We start from the raw sequence: 14770 nt of genomic DNA on the forward strand, positions 1-14770 counted from the left end.
TTTAATTACACATTGTTTGCTATGGTTTAATTAGAACCATCAGTGGCACAGTGGTGAAGCATTATACTGCCACCCCGGATGTCACACATTCAAATCCCACTAGGCTTGTTCGACCCACAAACAAAATTTTACACCAGTCTAAGGAGGCCACGTGGCAACCAACCATTGGCCCACGTGGCCCTCCACCATTGGTCCAAATAAAAAACACCAACAGCCAATCGAAAACCATGAAATTTTGACAAATCAACAAAGGAAACTTCATGAGAAATCACTGGCCCGAAATGCATAAGCAGCATGTCCAGCCACCTGCCTAGTTAGCGTACAAAATGCTGAATGGGCATACCTGCAACCCAACTTTTAAAATTTTAGTTGTTTGGCAATTTTATCAAAACACTATATCGGGAGCATACAATATTAGTTTTGAGTGAAACAAGCTGCGTTGGATTCAGATCTTCGATATCTATCCAGTTGTTTAGGTTTCGAGCTCTGTCACACACTTTGAATTTTGAGCACGAGTTTGATCCCCTGGATCACTCTCTGAGAATCCAGTTTTTCATGATCGGTCCAAGCATATTGACATCCAATATCACCATCTACGATATTGTGTGTAGAGGAGAATCGTGTTGCTAGAGTACATTCCTACAGAGGAACACGATGCAAATATTTTGACAAAGGCATTGTCAAGATGAAAATTCGAGTTTCGTAGAGGCAGGAATGGGGTAGCAGATAATCCATTTCTTGTTGAGAGGGAGTATTGAAAATGAAACAAGAAAATCCTAATTTAATTTTTTCCTTGAATTAAATTGGGAATAAAATTCTAATTCCAAATCTCATGACAACTTGTATTAGTTAACTAAGTTAATTTGACTTAGTTAGCTCATTGAATTCGAGTTGATGGTCTAACTACAGTCATGTCGAGTGTTTTCTACATTATAGGAGCCTTGGTTGAGTTTACTTTGAGTTGTAATTAATTAATTCAGTCTAACTGAGTTAAATTCAGTTAAACTAGTTGTAAACTATTGGAGGAACTAGTGGGAGGTCTAGTAGTGTGGTGTTGCCTACTGTGGAGTGTGGTGTTGCCTATAGTGATCAACTAGTAAAATGAAGATTCACTCATAATTAAGTCATGCATGTCAGATTAGAGAAAGACCCAGTTGAGATTGCAATTTAGGGACAATGTACTATCAGTTGTATGATCATTCGAATTGTATAGTCAGAGGAAGGCCTACAAGGTTTGCGCCAATTGAGGAATTTCCCTAATTAATAAATGGATAATTCCCAAGGAAACAGAGCAAGGAAATAGGGACTTGGGAAAGTAGGAAATTGGTTCAGTATTGGCCTATGCATGTCTAGGAAGTAGCAAGATAGATAGAGATAGTGCAAAGGTTGCTCGAGCTTGAGCAAAGCATTGTAATCTTCTCATATTTTATGACTAATGCAATATATAAATAACATGGGTTTTTAGCTGTGGCTTTCCCTAGGAAATCTTTGTGTAATGTGTTGATTGAATTCTTACTCTTGTATGCTTCAAGATTTTGTGGTCGTTTAATTGTTTCCACTGATGAGTAGAGTAGATTCAAGTCTATTCTTTTAGCATATTACAATTAGCAGTTTGAATCTACAAGGAATTTCTACAAAATAAGCAAACATTTGTATAGTTGAATTCTAATTGAAAAATATATTCTAGAGATGTAAAAAACTAAAAGCTCAAATAATTAATTATATCTAATAATTTTATCCTTACAAGCTTATGAAATGTCTATTATGTGGTTATTTAAAATCCTTCTTAATATGTTGGAACAATTGCACTTGCTTGATCTACTGACTGATTTTTTAACTAATTTTTTTTTAATAAATCTTTGATTTGCAATAATGATCTAATAGAAAAAATTATTATCATTACAAAGCTCTTTGATGATTACTATAATTAGCATCATTATAGTAATTAATTAATTAATTTATATATAATTTTTTATGATAAATTATAATTTAAGTGTTTAAAATTTGTCATTTGAAATATGTATTACATAGTTATAATGTGTGGTTGTATATTTATATAAAAGTTAATAAAATATAATATTAATTTTTTTTAAATAATATTTTTCTTTCTTTTAGAATTTTCCAATGTCATAATTCAAAATTGTTAATATATTTTAAATTCTTCTTTATATAAAATTATTGTATTTAATCAATTATATCAAGAAAATGTACCAAAATACTAAAAGGAATTGAAATTTATTTATTTATTTAATAATTTAAAAAATAAAAACTCTAATTTAAAATATATATATATATATATATATATATATATATATATATATATATATATATATATATATATATATTTAATATTTTGTAATATATGTATCTCATCTTTCCATTTATTCTCTATTTCACACTAGTGTGATTTTGAATTGGTTGACTAGTTAAGGTTGTTTTCTTTCTCAATTAAATTGAGGGAACATGTTATTATTCTGAACTTTTAAAAGCGCAAAAATTTTCATTGATGCTATTTTGTTTCCCTCTAATGCCTATGTTTGATAAATTATGCTTCCTTAAATTTTCTTTTGTGTGATAAAAGGTTTCCTTTGTCATGACAAAGAGAAATATTCTTTTTTTTTCCTCTAGGAAATTTTGCTTCATTGCATCTTTAAAAAGAAATATTCCTCGAACCATTTCACATTCAAAGTTTTTCCTCTAAAAAACCTTCCTTCATGGTATTTTGCATGAACCAAAAAAACTTTTTCATGACACAAACTTTTCTCCTGTATAGTGTGTTGCACACAAATTTGTTTTCCATGTGATCCATCACAGTTCAACAAAAAAAGTTTCCATGCAATATATCACGTTGTATGAAAGATATTCTCCACGCAACACATCACATTCTCCTAAACTCTTCTCTTTGCAACAAAATATTTATTTCATGTCATATGAAAGGTATTTTCTTTGTGATATGTCACATATTGCTCAAGTTTTGAAGAAATCTATGACATAGTGTATATCTCACCCAAAGAGAAAAGATGAACAACACACATCAAACTAAATCTTTTATTAAATGATATATACATGAAATTGAAGTGTACATAAGCCCTATAATGGTGTACCTTTTACTCCTTTAGGAGGAATTGCTAATTTGTAATTGCTTTGAAAGAAAAACAAACACAATATACTATTAATAACTTCATAGATCACAGTTTTCTCTCACAAATCAACCTTTTGAAATCGTAGATGATAATTTTTTTTATTTTATCCTTTAGATTTAATTTGAAATAAATATGAAAATGAATCTTAAAACTTTATAAATGCTCAAACTTGTGTCGTCCATAATTTTTGTAAAATTTAATAAAGGTTGAATTTATGTTATATGCAATATTTTTCCATGAGGTTTTCAAGTTTAGTGAACCAATTGATTTATGAGTGAATGCATGAAGTTGGGTTACACTTTTGGGCCAAATGTGGTGATGAAATTTCAAAATTTTACTCTTTTATCAAATTGAAGCCCTCAAAATTCATATAAGCATTGCGATTTTTGATTCGTAGTTAAAATACAATTTGTGGAGAATTATGTTGTTATCGTAATGATATTTTTTGCAAAAAAAAGTAGTGTTGTATAATATCTCAATGTTTAAGTAAATGAAATTCTTTTCCTTGCAAATTTTTGCACATCTTAAGAGGTATGCGTGTGTTTGCATAGCATAACATAGTCTAAAATGTGTAATCTCTCTCTCTCTCTCTCTCTCTCTCTCTCTCTCTCTCTCTCTCTCTATATATATATATATATATATATATATATATATATATATATATATATAGATATATATATGAGCATAATCTACATGGAGAGAACTAGATTTTTCATATTAAAAATTTACTTAGGCAACATTATATTTTTTATTAGTTTTCGAAGTTGGCGAAGTAATATTTCAATTGTATTTTGTAGACACATGTGTTCGCATAATTTTTTTTTTCAACTTTTTAAATAAATTGAAAAACCAAGAGTACCCTTTTGAACTAGACTTGTAAATGAAGATAGTGGTATTGAAAATAAAAAATTTGTTGTGTATATTTTATGTTATTGATTTTTTATTCAGCCTCTTTAAAACTGTCCAAAACAATTTCAAGAATTATGTTTAAAACAAATTAGATGAGAAATATCATATGAATTCGAAAATGTAAGACCCATATGCCATTGGATAGAGGATTCCTTCATGAATCCAACATGATCAACTCCGCCACCTAAGGACAAATTTCCCCCTAAGTTCGCTTGGGTACAAAATGGTGTTATAGAGAAATTTGCAGAAGGGGTGTTAAAATTGTGGGTTTTAGGACCTCAGAAGCTCGATCGAGCGCTTAAATTTTAAATTCAAATAGCTCAATTGAAGGTTTCCTAAACCCTCGATCGAGCCATTGACATGGTTAACCAGGTTCTCCATTGAGCCTTTGTAAAAAAAAAAAAAAACTCAAATCCTTCTGTGAATCCCATAATCCCATAATTTAGATTTTAGAATCAATAAAGATCTACAATTTAATCCATTAATAATTTAACAAAGTTGATATGATATTATTTTACTAAAATTGAAAATTCAACTGGATCTAGGTTATGAAAAACATTACAATTTTTTTATGTAATTGTGCTGAGAGGTGCATTCTACAACCCAGTATGGGGGCAATGTGTAAGTATGTATGTCGTCACTTAAAATATACCTTATCATATCCCTTGAATTTGAATGGAGCATAAATTTAGCTTCCACCAATGTTTTTACCACATTAAAATTCTAAATTTATTATAATTTTTGTTATCATGTCAAGTAGAAAGCTCATTAAATCTAATATTAATACTAAAATTTATTATTAATATTAATATTAAATTATGAAAATGATATTAATATTAATATTATTAATTTTGGGTTAATATACTATTAACTTTAATATAATATAAAATTTGTTATATTATAATATATTAGGATGTACATTAGCTCCAAATATATATGGGAGGGAAGAACAAAGACCTAGAGTGATAGTTGTGGAGACATAGAGTGTGTGATAAGGGAGAGATTGAGATAAAGTGAGGGAGAGAGAAGAGGAGTGAAGAAAGAGAAAAGGAGAGGGGAGAGATAGGGAAAGAAGGGTAAAAAAGAGAGGGGGGACACAAAGATGGAGGGAAGGAGAGGAGGAAAGAGCGGAGGAGAAAGAGAGAAAGAGAGAGATGGAGTTGGAGGAAAAGATAGGGAGGGAAGGAGAAAGACATATAGGGAGATAAATATGGAGAGAGAGAGAGATAGTGAGTGACAAGGGATAGATGGAGAGAGAGTGTGTATGTTTGGGCGTGAGATAGAAAGACAAAGAATGAGATATGGAGAGAAGGGGAGAGAGAATGAGAGAGGGAGGGAGATATTGATAGAGTTGGAGGACAAAGAAGGAGAGAGAGAGAGAGAGTGAGTGACAAGGGATAGATGGAGAGAGAGTGTGTATGTTTGGGAGTGAGATATAGAGACCAATAAGGGGAGATGGAGAGAAGGGGAGAGAGAATGAGAGAGGGAGGGATATAGTGATAGAGTTGGAGGATGAAGAGAGAGAGAGAGAGAGAGAGGGAGGTGGGAGAGAAAGGGAGAGCGATAAAGGAAGAGAGAGAGTATTTGAGAGGGAAGGATGAAGAGAGATGGAGTTGGAGGGAGAGGGAGAGGGAGGTAAGAAGAAATACATAAAGAGAGAAAGGTGGAGAGAGAGAGAGAGAGGGAGTGACAAGGGAGATGGAGAGAGAGGAAGAGAGGAGAGTAGGAGGGAAGAGGGATAGAAGGGGAGACAAAGGGAGAGAAGGGGAACAGAGAGAGAGAGAAGGGGAAGAGAGATGGAAAGGAAGAGGGAGGGAGATATAGATAGATATGGAGAAACAATGTATATGTTTGTGGGGTGATATATAGAAGTGAATAAGGAGAGACAAAGGGAGATAGAGATATAGATGGAAGGGGGAGAAATGAAAGAAGAGAGAGATAGAGAGAGGGAGGGAGGGAGAGATAGATAGATATGAGGAGTGTGTGTGTGTGTGTGTTTGTGGGGTGATATAGAGAGAGAAAGAAGGAGAGATAGAGGGGGATACATATATAGATGGAGGGAGGAGAGAAAAGGAAGAAAATTTCTTACACTAAATGCATTGATTTCAGTGTAGATGTTAATTTCTAATCCTATTTGATTTCTTGCACTAGATGCATTGATTTCTATGTAAATTTTTATTTATAGTTCTATTTGATTATTTGCATTGGATGCATTGATTTCATTAAATATGTTAATTTCTAATCTTATTTGATTGCTTGCATTAGACACGTTGATATCGGTGTAGATGTTGATTCCTAATCCTATTTGATTGTTAGCACTAGATGCAATGATTTAAGTGTAGATGTTGATTTCTAATCCTATTTGATTGCTTGAATTAGATGCATTAATTTCATAGTAGATGTTGATTTCTATTCCTATTTGATTCTTTTCATTAGATGCATTAATTTCAATGTAGATGTTGATTTCTCATCCTATTTGATTGTTAGCATTTGATGCATTGATTTCAATGAACATGTTGATTTCTAATTTGATATAACTAGATGTATGGTGTACATTAATTTCAAGGTAATTAGATTAACATTGTGAATTGATTTCAATGTAAGCACAAAAACATTATTGACGACATTCATTGATTTCTATGTTGATCAGGAGGAGGTTGCTTTGGCTGATCAACTACCCCCTCAGATGGCCTCAAAATCTCACCTATGTAGATGGGTTGTGTATGCATGTTATCATGAACTTATTAATATAAATGCAATCTAATACAAAATTATTAATTAAATAATGTATAATTTGACAATAAGAGTCAAAAGTTCCATATATATGTACCTAGTTTGTGTCACGTGGGTTGCGCACCCTCCAAGTGTCATGAGTGGTATCACGACACGTATATGTATATGAAAAAAGGTGGTAAAGCCCTATACTATTGAGATAAGAATCATCATGTAATGGAACTAGTGGGTCACAAGGAAAAGTACGTGGTCTTCTCATCTCTCCACGCAATGTGAATGTACAATGGTTAATGTCCTTTGCATGTTATTTTCAATGGTATTCTTGGTCTCAATGCTGAGCTGTAGTGACTGATCTAGCTCCATCACTAATACCACACTCTGAGATGGTTGTAATTAACCTGTGAATTAAAATTGAATTCTATTCTCATAACAACTTGTAAATAGTTAACTAAGTTTAATTAACTTAATTAGCTTAGGGATTTCATGTTGGAAGTATTTTTGTAGTCATGTATATGTTCTCCCTAAATTTTAGGGGTTCATGACGATTTTATTTGAGTTGTAATTAGATAACTCAGTTTGACTGAGTTATAGACAGTTAAACTAGTTCTAACTGTTTGTGGAACTAGTAAAGGTCTAGTAGTGAGTTAGTGCACTAGTGCTTCCTCAGTGCTACTCCAGCTAATTGAATATTTCCTCATGAGAAACTCATGCATGTCAGTTAAGAGAAAGACCCAGTTGAGACTAGAGTATAGGGACAATGTATTATCAGTTGTATGATGATCCGAGTTGTATAGGTCATGCAGGGAATTCGAGAAGGACCTAGTTTTTCATTGCACAGTTATGGAGGAAGGATTTCCCAATTAAATATGGGTTGATCCTTGCCAGAATTGCGCAAGGAAATAGGGGCTTGGAAGGTGGCATAATTGGCTAAGTGTTGGCCAGAGTGGACTTTTGAGGCATAAAGTTGATCATACTTGTGTAGGAATTATTCTTGTGAGAACAAGAATTGTATTATCACTCAGATTTATAATTATTGCAATACACAGTCGAGTTTTTGAGTAGTGGCTTTCCCTAGAGGAAAAATTGTGTTATGTGTCTTTCATTATCTTCCTCTTATCGATTATTGTTTTCATCGATCTATTGGTTTTCGCTGTTTAAAGGGTAGAGTAGATTCTTGTCTTGTGGTTTAGTACATTACATGAGTTATGAATCTATAGGAAAATCTACATGGTATTGGAGCTAAAGGCATTATACTATAGGAGATTTTGAATTTTTGAGTTTGGGGTTATAGGTGAAATTCGAATTTTCAATACATACTTCAGGACCGACAGATGGATTTCTATGGTTTGAGGCTCGAGTATGCCTTCGAAGGAAACTCAAATTATATAGCCTGGAAGGATAGGATGGAGGCAATGATGGAGGATAATGGCCTCAATGAATTCATTGATCAAGACATTCCTAAGCCAACAACATTGGATGCACAGAATCTGGCCGAATGGAAGAAGTGTGTGGCAAAGGCGAGGCAGATAATCCTTGAGGGAGTTTGAGACCACATCGTCTCGAGTCTTCATGGGAAGGAACTCTGCATGCTATGTGGAAAGCATTGAAGGACATATTCTAGTACAACAATGACCATAGGAATTTGGCACTGAAAGACAAACTTCGAAAAGTAGGGATGGAGAAAGGCGAGACCATTCCAAAATACATGACCAAGTTCATTCACTGTCATGATGAGTTTGGAAGTGTTGGAATAACCATTGTTGAGGATGATATGGTGGTCCTAGCTCTCCTAGGCATTCCCAAGAGTTGGAATAACTATGAGGACTCTGTCAATGGGAGGGAGAAGCTGCCAGAATGGGAACGATTGTGGTTGGATTTGGTCGAGGAGGAGATCAAAAGGAACATGAGAGATGGTTCCCCATCAAAGACTGATCGTGAGGAAAATTGTGCCTTAGCGGGCAAGGCAAGGAAGCAGAAAGGGAAGGTGTCCCATTCGAAATAAGATTCTTGTAATGGAGGCCAAAAGAAAGACATGTCAAAAGTTAAGTTATTTCACTCTCATGAGCTGGGACATTTTGATACAAATTGTCTGCTCAAGAAGTCCAAGAAGAAGTACACAGGAGGAGTGGTGGGCGAGGCTTTGGCCTCTCAATTCGAATTGGACTTTACTCTCATTTCATGCATGGTGTCATTAATGATGGGTAGTTTATGGTACCTTGATAGTGGAGCTTCATTCCACATAAATGGTGACAAGGAGTTGTTTAGTGACCTAGAGGAGAAGGATCTCTAGATGCATATCGATATGGGTGACAACAGGAGGTATAGTGTTATTGGATCAGGCACGATTACTTTTCAAAGGGAGCATGGTGCTCCTCTACCCTTGATAGATGTTATGTATGTGCCCAGGTTGAAGAAGAACTTAATACCAGTCGCCATGCTGGAGGATAGAGGCTATGATGTGGTCTTTAGAAAAGGAAAGTTGTTCCTTCAACACATAGCCACTGGTAAGGCAAAGAAGATAGGGATTTGAATTAAGAATCTTTATAAGTTGGAGGTAGAGAATTTTTCTCCTTTGAGAATGAAAGCAAAGAAGGTGCAAATCTGAGACATTGGCAAGTTTTGGCACAAGTGATTGGTTCACTTGTATCATGGGGCTTTGCAAATCATGTAGCAGATCTCTACTGGTATGCTAGAGCAAGTTGATACATGCAAGGGGTGTACTTTGGGAAAATACACAAACAATTCCTTTCACGACAAAGACAATCAAGAAAAGGTGATTCTAGAGTGAGTCCATTCAGATGTGTGTGGACCATTATCGACAACATGCATGACCAAACACAAGTACTATGTTATATTTGTTGACGATTTTTATCATAAATGCTAGATATTTTTCATGTAAAAGAAGGATCAAACTTTCACAAAGTTTTATGAATTTAAAGAATTGGCAAAGAAAGAGTCTGGTAAGAAGGTTAAAGCTCTGAGGAATGATAATAGTGGTGAGTATGTCTCAAATGAGTTTAAGAACCTCTGTGCAGCAGAAGGGATTAAACGAGAGTTGATGACACCCCATAACCCACATCACAATGGGGTGGTCGAAAGGAAGAACAAAAGCATTGTAGGGGTAGCACAACCGATGTTGCATGATCAGGGCCTACCACTCACTTGTGGGGGCTGAGGCATGTAATACAAATTTTTTCTTGCAGAACAAAATCCCACATCAAATACTTGGGATGAAAACATCAGAGGAGGCTTTCTTCGGTAAGAGACTAGATGTTGGTCACTTCAAGATTTTTAGGTCATCGGTATATTGACATGTGACCAAGGATGCACGGAAGACACTTGAGCTGACAACGGAGTTGGGGATATTTATGGGGTACACTGATACACCTCACAATTATCTGGTGTACCTGCAGACCAGTAGGATGACATTGGTTCACAGGGATGTTAGATTCTATGAGGAGAAGGCCATGCAAGTTTCCCTTGAGAGGGAGCTTCAACTACATGTGGTTGAGGAGATTTTAGCTCCTAAGGTTGAGGAGCCTTAGATTGATGTGGAGAAGCCACATGCAGAGGAACTGAGAGTGGATACATCCACTCAGACAGAGTCTTCCACAGATGGGAGAAAGCACACCAGAGAGGCTGATAGGTTATTGCATAATGCACGGGAGAATGTGGGAGGACCCACATCTCGACATAGGTAGAGGAGGTCACCTGAGAGATACACTAGATACATGGTTCTTATAAGCATATGTGTTGAGATAGAGCTATCTTCCTTTGAGGAGGTAGTGCAACAACCAGTTTGGGTTGATGCCATGGTGGAGGAGTATGAATCCATAGTTTGTAACAATGTTTGAGATGTGATCTTGAGACCGGAAGACAAGTCAGTGGTGAGCTCCCAATGTCTTTACACGGTAAAACAAGCTGCAAATGGTAGTGTGGAGAAGCATAAGGCTAGTTTTATGGCCCGTAGCCTTTAATAGGTAGAGGGGATTAACTATGATGAGACCTTTTCTCCTATTGCAAGGTACTCATCAATCAAATCTATATTTGGCACTATCATCATAGATGGGTTGGAAGATACATCAGATGGATATAAAGAAAACATTCATTAATGGCATGATTGAGGAAGAGGTGTACATAGAGCAATCTGAAGGTTTTGAGACCTTTGACCGAGTCACATGTGTGTCAGATCAAGAGAGCATTGTATGGGCTGAAGAAAGCATCCTGTGCTTTGTACACCAGGATCGATGGCTACTTCACCGGGTACCACATAGTGGTGGAAGGTAAATTGTTGATCATTATTTTATATGTCAAACGATTTGATTTTGATAGATGATGATAAACTGATCAATTATTGCAAGGAGGATCTTGCAAGAGAGTTTGAGACAAAGGACATGGGGCTCATGTATTACTTTCTGGGCATGGAAGTATGGCAAGGTGATGGGGAACTGTTTGAGTCTCAAGGAAAGTATGCCAAGGAGATACTCAGGAGGTTCCGCATGGAGAGAAGCAAACCCATGGATAATCCTTTAGCAGGTAACTGGAGGAAGGAGGATGCTAATTCAGAGGAAGTAGTCACGTAGTGGAAGCTACTGTTTACAAGAAACTTGTGGGTTCACTCATGTATCTAGTGAACACATGACCGAATATGTGCTATATAGTTAACCAACTTAGTCAAGTGATGGTTAGGCTTACCAAGCTATATTGGAAGGTAGTAAACCATGTGTTGAGATACCTCAAGGGCACTACTCAGTATGGATTGTGGTATAGATAGACAAAGGGAGTGAATCTCCGAGGCTTCACTAATTCAGTTTGGTCAGGGGGTCCATTCGATAGGAAGAGCACATTAGGAGGGATCTTTAGTATTGGGTCAACAATATTTTCTTGGTACAACAGGAAACAAAGGTGTGTTGCACTCAGTTTGGCAGAGGAAGAGTACATGGCTGCAAGTTAGGAAACATGTGAGGCCATTTAGATGAGGAAGATTTTGGTTGGTTTGTTTGGTCAGCAAATGGATCCAACTGTGATTTAATGTGATAATCATAGTTTTATAAAATTCTTTGAAAATCAAGTTTTTCATGATCGGTCCAAGCATATAGATATCTGATATCATCATCTTCGAGATTGTGTATTGAGGCAGATTATGTTGTTGGAATACATTCCCATGGAGGAGCAAGATGTTGACATTTTAACAAAGGCATTTTCAATATGTAAATTCAAGTTTCACAGAGATAGGATTGGGGTAGTTGATAATCCCTTTATTGTTGAGAGAGAGTGCTAAGAAATGGCAACAAGAAATTCTAGTTTAATTTGTCCTTGAATTAAACTGTGAATTAAAATTGATTTCTATTCTCATAGAAACTTGTAAATAGTTAATTAAGTTTAATTAACTTAATTAGCTTAGGAATTTTGAGTTGGGAGTCTTTCTGTAGTCATGTATATGTTCTCCCTAAATTTTAGGGGTCTAGGATGAGTTTATTTGTGTTGTAATTAGATAACTTAGTTTGATTGAGTTATAGACAGTCAAACTAGTTCTAACTATTTTTGGAACTAGTATAGGTCTAGTAGTGAATTGGTGCACTGGTGCATCCTCAGTGCTACTCCATCTAACTAAAGATTCCCTCATGAGAAACTCATGCATGTCAATTTAGAGAAAGACTCAGTTGAGACTAGAGTTAAGGGACAATGTACTATCAGTTATATGATGATCCGAGTTGTACAGGTCATGCATGGAATTAGAGAAGGATCTAGTTTTGGATTGTGTAGTTATGGAGGAAGGATTTCTCAATTAAATATGTGAAGATTCTCACAAGAATTGCGCAAGGAAATAGGGGCTTGGTAGGCAGCATAATTGGCTAAGTGTTGGCCAGATCAAGCTCGTGAGGCACAAAGGTGATCACACTTGTGTAAGAATTGTTCTTGTGAGAACAAGCTTTGTATTATCACTCAAATTTCTGATTAATGCAATACATAGTTGGGGTTTTGAGCAGTGGATTTCCCCAGAGGAAAATTTGTGTTATGTGTCTTTGATTATATTCCTATTGTCGATTATTGTTTTCATCGATCTATTGGTTTCCACTATTTAAAGAGTAGGATAGATTATTTTCTTGTGTTTTATTATACATTACATGAGCTCTGAATCTATAGGAAAATCTACACCCAACACGATCATAGCTACACCCAAGGTAGTTCCATAAAAATAAGATCTGGTGTTGGAGTAATTTGGCCTCATATGTAGCATGAACTCCACATATATATCATTTACGAAGTAAATGGGGACCTGGTCATGGTGGGGGAACTGGCCCCATGCTCCAATGAATCGATCATAAACAAAAGGTCGCATCAACATTCTTAAAATATTTTAGAGGAATCAGACCAGCATGTCTACCATGATAGTCTAGAGGCATGTTAAACAAATCTCCACAAACATCATTATTCTTGGTGGAATCATTCGTTGCCTTCCTAGAATGTGGGCCTCTAACCTCCAACCTCCTAATCCTGTGTATGAAATATAGGAGGTGGATCTGTGGGCCCACCCTCTGGTATGTCTCAATCAACTTATTGATGTTATCTAACATTAAAGACAAACTATGCCTAGTAGGTGAACTAGCATAGATTTTATCTAGCTCTCATGTGATCCATGTCTATTGGGCCCTAACATCCTTAACTATGATACTAGCTATAGCATCGTTACATGGAGGGATCGATGTTGCATTGTGATCCTCAACTTCATTTTGTTGAGGGTCTACAAATCATAAACATATTTTAACATATATAGTAAACTAGAAGCATAAAAACATATACGTTAAAGTCAAAGACATCAACTGAATACAATTTAAAACTAAAGACAATTTTAAGTCATAAACACATAAAGTTTAAGGAGGGTTTAAAATGAAAAAGGTGTACCTGTAATAGGTGAAGAAGGTCCACTATTGGTAGCAAGGTCATCAACAGAGACTGTAAAACTGTATTCGACACTCCAATTGGTGTCGAAGGGAGGATATGTGAGTGGAACACACACTCTAGTTGAGCGACGTGATCTATCGTGAGCCCGACCATGTATAGCAGATCCCATAACACTCCAAACGGTCTATGGTTGGGGGGCGTATGGGAGATGGCTATGAAAATTACATATAATACATATAAACTAATCCAAGAAAAAAATGTTGACATAGAAAGAATGTTGACAAGAAAACCATTTATAAGCTCAAGTAGAAAACTCTACTATGGAGTCCTAAACTTTAGAGTCTCTTTTTTGATAAATTATCAACCAAAGTATTGAGTTCCATGTAAACACAATTGAAAGAAGTGATCAAATCTAACTTACACTTTTTCCCATTTCTAAATAATGCATTTTATTCATATAGAAAAAAGTATGTAAATAACTATAAAAAATTAAAATAAACCTACTTGCAAAGCTAAGAAAACTTCATGTCAACCAAATACTCCATAAGACAAGTTCTTATAATGTTTGACTTTGACACATGACATGTACTAGTTTCAAGCACATGAAGGCAATGTTTATGTACAACACACTACATAATGAATTAGTATTCACTTTAAACACACTTTTCATCATGGATTTAAACTTATATTCACTTTAAACACATTTTTCATCATGGATTTAATGTATGTATCGATGATGCATTGTTGAAACTTGAACATCTCTCTCTCTCTCTTGTGTGTGTGTGTGTGATGTGTTATAATAATGCTATGTTATGTTATATAGTTAAATAAAAATACAGAAAGTTTAAGTTAAATATAGTTAAATAAATATTTAAATAAAACCTATTGTTAATATAGGAAATGTAAGTTAGAAAACCATTGCTCAACTAATAACTTTAATAAGAGTGGGAACTAATAGATATATAGTTGTCATATCAATAAATTAAAATAATTTTACAAATATGAGTAGTAGAAATTTTAAGGAAAATTATAGTTCATAGATAAACTCGAGTCTTAAAAAGTTGTTGAGCATCACCCAT

This window comes from Pinus tabuliformis, chromosome J (assembly GCF_031772625.1).
Source record: "Pinus tabuliformis cultivar Carrire ecotype Pingquan chromosome J, CPIR1, whole genome shotgun sequence".
Lineage (NCBI taxonomy): Eukaryota > Viridiplantae > Streptophyta > Pinopsida > Pinales > Pinaceae > Pinus > Pinus tabuliformis.